We start from the raw sequence: 14,280 nt of genomic DNA, 5'->3' as shown, positions 1-14,280 counted from the left end.
GAATATATCCCAAAACGTTAGATAGTAGGTTTCCTTCCTGATGGCATTCTTGATTGAGAAACTTCAATGATCCAGACTCAATGATGGAGAGCTCTGAAAAATTGCTTAGCAATAATTCTCTTTGATGATAACTGGAGTTTTACTCTTATTACTTTCAAAAGGAATGGGATCAAGCTAAAGTAATCCCAAGACTGTTTTTTACTGTACTCCAGAAAAACGGGGAAGATTCTTAAGCAGAAAAAATATTACTTACCTTTTTATACACTAACATTGATATCTTACATGCAGCAAAGTGAATTGAATCAAAGAGAGACTACGGTTTAAAAAGCATTGCATGTTTAAAAATCCAAATTTAAATTAAATCTAAATTAAATCTAAAACTAAATTTTAAAACTTTTCAATAATGCAAGTGTTCTAAATAAAAATATTGGATTTATAGCTCTGGTTTTCATATTGATTATACATCAAGCATTTTGCAAATTGAGGCATTTTTACAAGAAAAAATTGTCACTTTTTAGTCCCTTTTTTTTTTTTTAACTTTCTGTAAATTTCCTTATATTTTATAAGCACTTCTTGCCTCAAGACAGTAAGGAAAAAATGGGCTTTCCAGTTAACCGAGACCATTTCTGGAAATTCCCAGACAGTTATGATTTCTCTTTGGAGATGTTTAAGATCAATCGTTTTCAAACTATGGCAGTGGATTTTAATTAAGCTAGCATTAATACTCATGTCAAGAGGAAAAAACACTGTAAAGCTCTTTCGTTTGACCTTTGAAATAATAGGTAACCTCAACATAAGCAGACACTTTAAATAAGACTGGAATTAGGGGATACCAGTTTTGCTAAAAACAAGGAGATTTTATCTGACTTAAGCTTATTTGCCATAAAATTTGGTTTGTTGCTTGTCAATCTGTCTAAACGAAAATGTGTGGCTAAACTGAGTCTTTATCAGACTGCCTCTTTCCCAGGTTTCAAACCACGGAGTTTGTCAGCTAGAGATTTGCGGTGGGACTGGAAAGGGGCTGTAGTGTCAACCTCCTTTAGTCTCTTAAATGTATAACAAGAAAGTTTGAAAACAGTTGAACATGTCTTGCTTTTTGCCTATTAGCTTTCACACTCGCATGCAGAATTTGCTTGCATTATGTGACTGTTTCTACTGTCTTATGCCTTTCAGTAGTCACCAGTAAAGAACTTTCAAGCTAACTCCAGATATGAAATTTTGCATACCAACAGCCCTGCCAGGTGCTGCTTTCATGAAAGTTAGTGGCTTGACTAAAAATGTTATTAATTTCTAGGAAGGAATGATTTAATGTTTGCAGATTTCTACAGATTTTTTTCCCCACTTCTATGTTTTGTTTTTAAAATAGTTACTGTAGGCACTTAATATCTTTTTTTTATAACAAACTCATACTGTGGTTTGGACTATATTTTTCTAGATCTCACATTCAGATGTTTCGTCCTCATAAGATTTGCAGTCAGTGACAGAAACAGCATTTTCAATTCTTTGTCTGGAATCTCCAAAAATATTTTCACAGAAAAGGTTAGTAGATACATCTTTGGATACACACCTGCTTTCTTACTTATTCTAAAAGATAATTTACAAATTTGCCATTGCTTTGTCATGTAGGTGGCAATCACAGTTGAAGGACATAGATCTAGGTTTAACTCCCACTAAATCATTCACTTTACAGCTTTTTCCCTTTCTCCTTCCTGCAGTATCATATTTGTTTAGAATGCAATTCTTTTTAAATGGCATGTTTTCTATCATATGCTACTAAAAGCCAGGACCAGTTGATCTTCGATCTTGTTAAATCTCTAGATTCCGCTCTAAAAAGGTAATAACAACTAGTATAACAAAGATACAATAGCAGACATCGTGATCATATGCGATTATGACATCAACTATGCAAATGTAAGAGTAAAGGACTATTTTAAATGTAAGAACATTCTGTGTGTGAGGAAAGCAATATGCAAAAGCAAATCATGGTCAAATATTTTGAAACTTTCACGCTATATATGTAAAAGAAGAAAAATATTTTTTTTTCCCTAATGTTTTCCTCGGTCTGAAGAACATAGTAGTACCCTTTGATCTCCAGGCTGGTCATATCAGTTCCCTTGGAACTGGAAAATTCAGAGATATTGGGTAGCAGAAAACATTTAATACCAGAAGCCTGAGGAGAGCTGTCCTTGTGCAGTAGAAAATGAGCTCAAAGACAAATTCTGGGCTAAAAACTCCTTTAAAGGATTATATTTATATATATATATTTAATTTTTTTTTCTGAAAAAGCTCTTCCCAATATTCTTGTGCATTTCTAAAACCCAATACAAGCTTGAAAAATGGACTGAATAATAGAAAAAAAGTGAAAGATAAAATCTCATGGGTTCTGAATACTTTCTGTACTAGAACACAAAAAGATAATAACTTCGACAGGCATTTATAACTTCTGTTACATATCTATGTATGCATGAATTGAAGAAGCAGCTGAAATCTTTCGCTGAGGAAGTGAGTCAATGGAGAACTGACAAGCAGTAACAGCTGGATTCAATCACTCCCTATAAGGTATGTTCCTCATAGTCAAAAATCTTTGGAAAAGGAGAGTTCACTCCTCGAAAATTATGTAGTTCAGGACTGCCAAAAGGGTCATCCAAAACAAAAAAAACAAGACTCCAAATATGTATCGCTGCATAAGTATAAAGAAACTTGGAACAAAGAAAAGGAACTTTGTATCAAGAAAAACTATTATCACAAGAATACAATAGTCTGAACGAATCATAAAAATCACTATAATTTTAAAAGAACATGCTAACACAACTCCCAGATTCCAGTGTGTTACATAAAATATTTTATAAGCAAGAGTGAAGGCTAATACTGCTACTGAAAATTATTTCTAATGAGTCTTGAAATGTTAGTTTACATTAGTTTCTCATGTTATTCATTAACTACAGTAACACAGACTGAAATTTAATTGAAATGTAGGGTTTATTAATGTGTCCTGTTAATATCATTCTTTTAATGAGCTGGTGAATTATAAGGTACATTGGGGCTTTTTAAAAGTGCTACTGTTGTGTCATATTTCCATAACTGCATTAAAACTTACTGTTACTTAGTTCATTTTTCAGGTTACTGAACATGTAAATTGATAGAAAAAATTCTTTCAGATAAACCAAACAAAAATTATATACAGTTGTCTGGCAATAAAGGATTCTTGTTGCTTATGATAATTAAACAAAATCAATAGATTAACTATGAATGTAGTCATCTCACTTCACTTTCCTCTGACTGGAATTTAAATTCAGATGGTTGTTCTATTTGCTTTTTAAAGTGCATATCAAATTAAGGTGTCCAAAAAAAAAAAAAAAAAGGAAAATGGAGCCTATCAAACCAAACTAAACCAAAAACCCCTATATCAAAATATCTGGTATTCTTACCAACAGGTAAGGAATAAACTAGTCCAACCAAATGGTAAATTTCAATGAGGTATTTCAATCCAAAATATGTTTAGCAGAGAAAACAAATCTGATGCTACTGAAGACAGCAATTAAGAGCTTTTAGAAAAATCAATTCAAAATATCAAAGAAAATGCAGTGGATTTCAATGATCCCATACCTACAGGAGAAAAAAAGGAAAAAAAAAAAAGAAAAAAAAAAGATTAAAAAAAAAAAGAGAGAAACTTTTTTCTTTTTCCCTGCCTCAGTATATCAGATGCTAAAAGTCTGCAAAAATGTTCAGGGTACTGATGGATTAAGAAGCATTAAAATGGCAGTTAAGCCAGTTAGGGAAGATAAACACAATGCAATGGACATGATAGATTTATTTTATTATTATTTTTTTTTAATCTCAGCAGCTGATAATGTGTGAAAAAATTGAGGTCTCAATTCAGTTGTCTCGACATAGGTATGTGGTGCCTGAGGGTGCTTGGGACAGTGGCAGAGGTCTGGAAGGTGGGAGACAGGATGCCTGGGGGTGCAGCCCTTGCACAGAGGCAACTGGGCAGGGGTGTGGGCAGGGCACAGAAGCTTCTGTTCAGACAACTGACTCAATGTCACCGTATTCCTGTTCCCCTCTGGTGATAAAGCTGCTGTGTGAAGTTTTAGTGCAAAAGTTCAGATGGCCCTATTGCCACTGAGATCGGGAATAAGAAAAATCCCTAACACCAAGGTAGCATTAAGAAACAGGCATTCCTTTATGGCAGCGCTGGATGCACAGGGGATCACTACACCTAATGTGCCTGCCACATGTTTCATTACAACAAAATTATATAGTCCACTCTTATGTTTATGCATTACATTTCTTGGGGAAAAAAAGATCATACATATTCATTCAATAGGCAGTACTATGTTAATTAAGCATCACACATGCTTCTTACAGGTATCTCAGAGTCTTCTAAGGGGTCTCAAACAATAGTTGGCCCTATAGTTACAGCTGACTGATCACTGAACTTTAATTTACTTCCCTTATATGGAGAGTCCAAGGAGAGTCTGAGTTTGTTTCATTAGTTACATATACAGTTGATCTCCTCAGCTACCATACTGTCTGCTCAGTGACTAAGTTTTAGATGACCTCTTCCCTCTTGGCATAAAATTACACACCCAGGGTTGGTAAGCATCTTCCCATAGTGATTACACTGAAATAAACAATATAGTTGCAAAGCTAAAGGAGACTATATTACATGGCAACACTATGGTTTACTGATCAACTGTCATGAACCCCAACTTGATTTTGTCATTGTTTTCCTCTGAGAATTTGTCAGGAATTACATTTTAGGAAATCTTGCTTTGGACACAAGTAGATCAATGATTTCTCATCAAAGCTGGAATATTTTTTTTCTATCATAATGAAAGATCAGGTGGACCAGGCAATCCAAAACAAAGTAACTTGGAAATGGGGAATTAGTTATAGATCATCTTTGGACAAAATTAAACGTATTTTCTTTTTTCTTTTCTGTTAAGCAATGCAAAAAGTGATTAGAAGCTGGAGCACACAAAAAAGACCTGAGAAAGCATTCCAATATTGAAAACTACCTTGACTGGAAACATCTTTTGTGTTTTGCATATTTTGGAATAAAATTACATTTTTTTAAAGCCATTTGACATTTTGTTCAAATGGACACCAGCACTAAGTAGAAACCTGTTTCCTTCATTCTTACTCATCTTTGCTCACTCGTTTGCTACAATTCTTTCTGAATAGAAAAATCTGCAAATGAACTGTGCAAATATATACTTATTTAAACTAGGAGACTTAAATCTGGTTACGTTGAGCAAAAATTAGTACATGTACGAAAATATATTTTTAAAAATTAAGCATCTCTGGGAAGTTTTGTTTGAGAGCACCTAAAATACAACAGCAAGTGGATAAAAAGGTAGACAAATCTGCTTGGAAAACTAAAACTCTGAAAAGACCTAATGCTAAGAAATAAATACAGTGGCTAAATTGCTCAAAAAAAAGCCCCCAACAACAAACCCCAAATAAAAACAAAAAACAAACTAAAAAAAAACAAACCAAAAAGAACTGAAGAGTCTCTAAAACTGAATCATGTTCTGTTAAAAAACAGAAATACAGAGCTGAAGCAAAGAAAATTAGAAAGGACAATCACTGAGAATCCTATGACCTTTTCTAATGTATTATAATGATGCTTAGATTATAGCTTGGCCTCAAAGATGCAGTTGTGTTTTAAATATTTCATTCAGCATTCATTAGGATTCATTCCCTTATTTTTTCTTTTTTTAAAAGGTAAGTTTAGTTACTTTTGTTTTGTGGGGTTTTTTTGGCTTTTTTTGGTTTGTTTTTTTTTTTTTTTTTTTAAATGGAAAATGTCACGGGAAATCGGGGAAAATCTGCATTAGCAATATTTTGTTCACCTTCCCTGGCAATGTTGCTTTCCATCACAGAAGCATGAGGAAATAATACAAGAAGACATATTTAATAAGCTTTTGTCCCACAGTCACTTCCTCAGTTATAATCACTAAGTATTTGTTGTTAATTTTATTTTTGTTTCATATTATATCAGTTTCTAAATATAATTCAGATAAAAAAGATGTTCTAAATACTAATTCTTAGGTTAGTGACCACTTTAAAATAACATGATGTGGTTGCTATTAAAATGTAATTCAGCCTTTCAATAGATTGCTTGTGCCTGACAACTAATTTTTTTGTTACTCCCTTGGGTAGTTGCTAGAAACAGTCCCCAATGTAGATCCATCCCTTTACTGAAGCACAGAGAGGAAAAGCTGAAAAATGAGCAACAGGAACAGCTTGCTGATGAAGTTGAATGAAGAGCTAGTAATGATATTGATGACATTACTAATTACTTAGCAGGCAGAATTCAAAATGAGAATTCATTTGTCATCATGATATCATCAATCAGCTTTCTATTGCCTTGGGTAATAGGTTTGTGCTTGCTTGGTGCAGAATAGACTTCACTATATAACTGGCTTTGTACATTTTTGCGTTGAAAAATGGGCCATATATGATTTATTTAAAGAACGGTGTGCTCATGTTTATCTGAGGAGACCCTTCTTGTTAACTTGAAGATATACTAAATCCTTGAATGGGGGTGTGCTAGTTGTCCAGGCACAAGATACGTTAATTTGACGATATACTAAATCCTTGAATGGGTGACATAGGGAATGTTGTGCTAATTGTCCAGGTGCAAGATCTGTTAATGAGTTCCCGGAAAGTTAATGAATAGACATGAGTGACTTGTATAAAGAGGGGGCTGAAAGGTTCCTTTGGTGTGCGTGACTTTGGTGGAGCGATCCCCCATGCACCCAGCACTGCCGAATAAAGATAACCTCCGCTCGCTCGTATATTGGTGATAGATTCTTTGAATCAGCGTCTAAATTTTTACCTTTAGAAGTTTTATTCTTCTGGGTATTGTACTGTGGTTTTATGAATGTCCTCATGCAAAGGTTTGGTATTTTATCGTCAAATCCTATAGTGAATTTAAAGACCACATAATCTCTGCCCCTCAAAACAAGCAACTGTTGAACAGATTATTTTTAAGGGATCATAGCCTAAAGCCACACCTATCCTTGATGCTAAAGGAAAGTTATTCAAATTTGATACTGAAAAAGATTCAGATAGATGTCTAGACAGCTATTTTAATGAAAAAATTACAGTAAAGATATGCAAGTTCCTCTAATTTGTAGATGCAGGATCAAAAATCATAGTTCCTGAGTGCTTGAGTAGAAACGGTCTCTTTGGCATTGATTTAAGAAAACTGGTTTTTTTCAGACAGTCCAATATTCCTAATCCTTCAGCCTGTGAACCAGTATCATAGTCCCAAGAGCCTGGAGGAAGCCTATCTCTTCCGAACAGCTGAGATTCCTGGCTGAGTCATCCTGGCCAGAGGGAGCTGGCCAGACTTTACCAGCTGTGCACTCCAAGACTTTCCTGTTTCTCGTCCAACTTGGCATCTCTGCCTTTTTCATCTCCTTTCTGGATTCTTGAATTCCTGCCTTAGCTTTCACAGGGACACTTCCCGTTTTCTTGGACATACACTGTGATCATTAGCACTTTGCTTTGAAGTAAGTAAAAGAGAATATCTGCTCGGTCAGAAGGGGACTGCTAATTGTCCCCTTGGAAGCCACCAGAGCTGTCAATGACTCACCCTACCAGCCCTCTGTCATGGCAGTGGAGGTTAACCTGAGTGTCACCCAGGGACCTGAATGAAAATGTAATCACCGCAGGGGCCTGCTAACCAACTGTAGTCGGCCAAGGCACTACTGACCTGAATCGGCAAGTACATTGTCCTTTAATATGCTTACATCACTATAGCCTAGTAATATATGCAGCTTGGAGGTACCCTAGAACTCATTAAACAACCTAATGGATCATCTGACAGTTGGAAAGGTTTTCTGTGTGAGCAAATGTTAAAGCAAATGTGTTAATTTGGGCCCATATTATTATGCCATCTCATTTGCACTGTTTTCTATCATTTTGATTAATGCCTAGATTGTGACTAATACATGGAAGGAATAAGGAATATGCATAAAACTACAGTCTCTGGATGTTCTTACCCTCCTTCTAGTTTGGTCATCTACCAAAAGAAAACATTAAAATAGAGAGAGGAAAAGTGTTAGTATTGTTTTTCAGTCTTATAAAATGTATAAGATTTAAAATGTATTGATTTTCTCTATATATCACTTCTTCTACAAGATAAGAATGCAATAAGTTTTATTTAGATAAATATCACCATCAAGGAAAAGCAATTTATATACCTTTTATTCAAAAGCAGAAGAGTTTTAGGAATGTTTTTATTATCTAGAAACATTCCCTTATTAAACAGATTCAGGAGAATTCAGGTGTTCCACTCCAGTGAGTTTATAATTGTGTCTTGGATTAAATGAAGGTCATTAATTTCTCCAGGACCCTTTGAAGTACATGTAGCTTGTCAGAAAATCTCCACAGAACTGAATTTAATTTGCCTTGTCTACGTTGTTTCTCGTTAAGTGACATTTCACAGAAGCTGAAGACTTTTATTTCTTCTGTTTACAAATGTTGGACAGATTATTTTTTTTAAAAAAAGTAAATATTACACTAATTAAGTTTTTTAAAATTAATAGTTGTACATGTATTAGGTTGTATTACAGAGAGAATTCTTAAAACACACTACACCTCCATGATCTCAAATTCTTTGCAAAATGGACGAGACTTAGGTGTATTTTCTGTCTGTCTTCAACATCTTGCATTTCTTACAATAATTGCCTTGAGCAGATTTCGGAGTATATTACAGTATCTTCTCTGAAAATCTGAGTTCAGGAAGCTCCTGCAGAGAAAAAAAGAAGATGGCATCCTAAATCTCATCCGAATCATACATGGAAATATCTTTCACAGAACTCTCCCAGAAGAAGGAGGTGTTTCTTAAAATGGCAAATGTACGGTCACAAAACTTAACTGCAATTTTAGACACTTGCATTTGAGGGTGTTTGAATATTGCATTACCCGTGCCTCACCTTGCCCTGTGCCATGGCAGTAGAACAGACAGTTTGAGGTGCTGCGCCTGACTCTCCTGTGTGTCTGTTTCCATGATAAGCCGTGATAAGCTTTCGGAGGAAAGTAAAAGACATCCATAATGCATGCAAGCCAACATCCTTGTGATACAGGACAACTTAAATATAGACTTCTTTTTCTGAATAAAGGGATGGTGTTTTCCTTTCTTGTGTAAGGGGGATGTGTCAATTTCGTTGGAGGCTAGTTTACTTTTGTTTTTCAGCCAATATATAGGGCCAGCTTAATCTGATAATGAGTTTGCAAATATAAATGCAGTTTGGAAAATTACTTATTATCACTATTATTTTCTGAATTTTTTATTTTCTCTTCTGAAAACTCCTTTACACAAAAGCACTCAAAATGGCCTTCCCTTTGTGTAATGGAAGATTTGGAGCAGGAAAGATTTCACTCACTGTGGCTCAGGCTGCCAGCCTTGTCAGAGACATCTATTGACAGAAGTCTACTAGGTAACAAAAACGGAGCAGAACGAGAGCAATTCTATGACACTTTTTTGATTTCTTTTCTTTTTAATCTATCAGCTGTCTTCAGTCATGGTATTGTGTTGGGAAAAGCTTATTATTACTACATTTGTTCTTTATTTTTAAACAGAGGTGACTGACTACTCTTTGAAAGTACTCATTTGTTTTTCTCCCTGTCCTAATTATTTCTTCTTCCCACCCACCCACCCCCACACACACAAGAGCTGATACTCTGAAAGAGCTGTTGATTAATGACATTTAATGAGATAAATAGGTAGAATGGAAAACAGAAAGAGAAGCCTTTGATCTTTTCAAGCTATTAGACTAAATGATAGTGGAAATTTCTTAATATTTGTAGGAAGTTTTCTTTGGCCTCTTAAGTCTCTAATATTGTTGGTTACTCAGACACCTCCCAAGCTTTTAACCTCAACTTAATTAAAATACATATTATATCAATTGACTTCTATTATTTCAGCATCAGAGTCTTATCATGCTGTCATTATCTTAAATAAATGGGTGTTGTAATTATAGTAGTATCCATTAAAAATGTATCTCTTCAAATTATTTTATCCATAGGTAGAGGAAGTGTTTTTTAATATATATTCCAAACAGCCCTTCTATAATTGAGCATTTTTTTCTAGTTGGAAAGCTTATTCATTCTATGCACTTTTTTTTTTTTTTATCAAGGAAAATATATGATTATTTATTAATAAAATACTGTAATTTATTTCAATAGTATTCTTTCCTGGAAAGCAGAAACATTTCAAAATTAAGGTCAGTATGAAAAAAACTCTAAAAGAAGTGTTTGGTCCTGAGAAATTCTTAATAGATCTTTGTAATAAATTTTTAATTATTATGTGTCATCTTATGGGCTGCTGGTAATGGACGTTTTTTTGTTTTCTTTTCTACACTACAGGTATTTGCTCGGGTGTACCCTTCTTGGATATTTTTTTTTCCCCCGCTTTATAATAGTATTGTTTAATCTCTTGAAGTTTTCTTCAAGGCTTTATTTTTTTTATTATTTTCACCCATACTTTGGTTATACCTCATTTTTTCTCCATTTCTTTTCTTCACATTTGAAGCCTTCTAGCCTACCAAACAGTTCTTTCTCACTACTAAAAGAACAACTTACATCTCCAACAGCATCATGAGTCCAGCCATCCTTACTCATTAGTATGTTTTTCAAAGAGGCATCTCTGAGCATACTGCTTCTCAGGTTTTGGATGATCCTTCTGCAAAAATACTTCTTTTAAATCTCCTTCAGTTCCACCTTTGCTATTATTTTTTATGATTTCCATGGAAAATTTGACAGCAGGTTGGCTGTCAATCTGTTCCTGCCATTGTCTATTGATACAACTGTTGATCGTTATAATCTCAGAATTTCTTCAGGGATATACAGATATATTGAGGAATACTCTTGGATCAACCTTTTGCCTAGATTGTAATCTATTTGCCTAAGGGACCAACTTTTTGTTTGGTGTTGTTACATTCCCTGACATAATGGAGTCCTTATTTTCTCTAAGTGTTATTCTGTTACTGCATTGGTAATACAGGGTAACAGAATGACTGTATTAAAAAAACCCCAACCAACCAACCAACCAAAACAACAAACAAAGAAAGAAAAAACCCCAAACAACAAAAACAACCAAAAAAAACCCCCAAACCAAAAACCGGATACAGCTTGGCATTAATATTAAAAATAGTATGAAAATAACATGTGTGGTACTGGAGTTTTGCTTTCTTTTATTCATAACGATTTTGACTGTAGATTCAGAGGCTGTACCATGGTGGTACATATTCACAAGTAAATTACATTCTTTAATATAAAATGTGTTCTACGCATAGCACTCTCCTTTAAATTAGTCTGGTGTAGGTACTGCTTTTTTGATTGCATTGAACTGAACTACTTTATATGAACCAAAAAAAAAAAATATATATCCAATTCAGTGTCCAAATTAGTAAAATTATTAAAAATGAAGGTGACACATTGAATATTTTTCAAAATGTTTGACACTAAGCCTATGTGTTGTATCTTTTCATGGTTTTCCAATGTTACACTTAACATATAACCTTTTACATGTGCTTCAATGGTGTTCTTTGCAAAAGGGAGGAAAACTTAGCCAGTTACTCTTCTAAATTTCACAGAACGTTCTCACGGTTCCTTCACCTTAATGGTGAGTAGGAGGCTTCAGGAGCTCTTACAAATTAGACAGAAACACCTGAGGTTCTAGTACTTCACAAATGTACTGTTGCATGCCAAGAATAATCTGATGTTCAACACAAAAATATTTTTAAGAAGCTATGTAGCTTCCAACCTAGAGAAGCAGCACTTGATGATTCTTAAATATCCTTCCTGTTGTATGGGCTGACGCAAAACTGGAGACAGTGCCTTTCTTTTTTCAATATTACTCTTACCTTGAAAAAGAAATAGTTGCAGTCTGCCTGTTTCTCTGAAAATGATTTAACACTAGGCAAACATCAAGATAAAGTCACGCATAACAATACAGTGATTAATAAAACAGTTGCTAGGTTTTGAGAAAGCTTTATGGAAATAAAACAAAGCTGAGCTTAAAATGACCTATACTTAATTTCACTCCACAATTTTTTTAACCCTGTTTAAATTGGCAGGTTGCTGACACAAGCACTTACATATCAGGAATCCAATCCATAGATCAGAATATGATCCCCGGTTTTTGGTTGAACCAAGTTAGCCTTTGGTATTAGGATAAAATTATCTGATGTAGCCATTTTCTGAGTATTTTTAGGCTCAAACCACTCGTAAATACTACTTATTAGCACAATACGTTATCAGTACTTTTCCATCCGTCATCTTATTTCTGAAAGAATTCATGTTATTGTGCAGCTCTAAATATATTCACATCCTGTCTAGGGGTGTTCAGTAAAGCCTGATCAGACAGGAAATAAAACTCTAATTACTAAATTAGCCAGTACTTACATAGCATGTCGGTTGGTTTACTAACTCAGTCCATTAACCGTTCAAATAGTTAATGAAAATGCCCTCTGTAGGCTTGTGAAGCAAACTTTCAGTCCCTGTGCATAATTTCTTAAACTCTGAGAAGTATAATTTGTATAATTAAATATGTAAGTAAGCAGCTATACAAACAGAAAAAAAGAGCATTGCTGAAAAAGAAAACAGAAAAAAAAGAGCTAAAGCTGAGGTTAGCACCCAGTCTTTGGAGTGGATTACCCTTAAAATGGATTATATATCTGATTTGTTTGCTCACTGTGTACCACGTTTAATGCTTCTTTAAAAAACTTGCAGCTCTGCAGCAGGGATATAAAGGCTGCCTGTTTGCCTTGTCCTGACAGGGAGCCTGCGGAGGCAGGGGCAGGTTTCTCTTCCATTGGAAGTGACTAAGAAAGCCAGGGAGAGGTCAAGGAAAGGAGGGACAGAAACTTCTGGAGCACAGTTTGGGAGAGGGAGATGGAGCCATACACACAGTGGAAGAAATGCTGTAACACAGACAGAAGTTTAAGGGACTCTGAAAGTAGGAAATGAACAGTCAGGTCTGATATGTAATGAAAGAGGAATAAAAAGACATTTTTAGTAGGAATCTGCTAGGGTCTGTGCAGAACATGCCATACATGTTTTGCAATCCCAAGCAAAGTACACCAGAACTACTTCTCAAATACTGCTGCTTTCTTGGGAATGAAGTAGCTGCAGTTTGCCAGACATCCTAGAAATCATTTAACATTAGCCAAACATTAAAGCAGACAAACGTCTGAATTGCTGAAGCCCAGAAGGATACTAGAAGTTGCTTGTCCAAGTATAAAACTAGTGGGAAATGTCTATTCTGTGTTAACAAAGTGGCCAGGACATTGCTTACAAACTTCTTCCAGTCTATTATGTTTACCCAGCAGAACTCAGTTGTCTTTATTTGTTTTCTTCTTACGATAATTAAATATTTCTTTAGAGAATAAAATCTTCTTTGTTTCCTTAAAAAGCCTGTTTTAAGGAAAAGATGCAGGAAGATCTACCTCAAAGCTTCAGCCAAGGTTTCCCTTGGACGTGTAAGGCCCCTGCTCAGACACAGAGGGACCATGTATCCCCCCCTTAGAAACCAACCTGCATCAGAAGGTTCCCCTTGTAACAGCCCCTACCTTTGCCAGCTGCGGGCACTCACAAACAACACCCACTAGTCAGTGCTTTATTTATTTATTTGTTTTTGTCAAATACTAGGGAAGAAATCCATTATCTCAGGACTTCATTCTAAATATTGACTTTCCTAATGTTTACAACGCTGATATTTATAGAGTACGAAGAGATCTAAATGAGTACTGGGATATCTTGAAGCAGAGTTGAGGATGTGGCTGTATGATTCCTATCAGCTCTAAGGGGAAATATTTCATGATTAAATCTGCTACTCTGCTTTGAAAAAGATCAGCAAGTATGTTTTAAAACCTGCCTTCTAATATTCTATACTTATTTTGCTGGAATGGGATTTTTCCCAAAAGAGAGTTTTCTAGTTTCTCCCAGAGCTCTTTCATGGGAGAAATCCACTTCCCATTAACCCTAGTGGTGTGTGCCTGCGCTACAGTCCCACGTTGGTTTATCCCTTTCATTTTCATTCCCTCCTGTCTCTCTGTAGGCATTAAAGTCATCCTAGCTTCCTTACACAGCCCTTATGACTTTTTCCCAGTCTCGCCTCTGACAAGTATGTGATCTTGCTCTTTGATAAGCGAGATAGGGCAAAGAGGGCAATAAAGAGTGCAAAGTGACAGCTTCTCTTGTCCTGTTCTCAGCTTTTACTTCAAAGGGAATGTAAACCACTCCCTTACACAGAGATCA

The sequence above is a fragment of the Falco biarmicus genome, chromosome 5 (genome assembly GCF_023638135.1).
Source record: "Falco biarmicus isolate bFalBia1 chromosome 5, bFalBia1.pri, whole genome shotgun sequence".
Lineage (NCBI taxonomy): Eukaryota > Metazoa > Chordata > Aves > Falconiformes > Falconidae > Falco > Falco biarmicus.
This window is presented reverse-complemented; position numbering follows the sequence as displayed.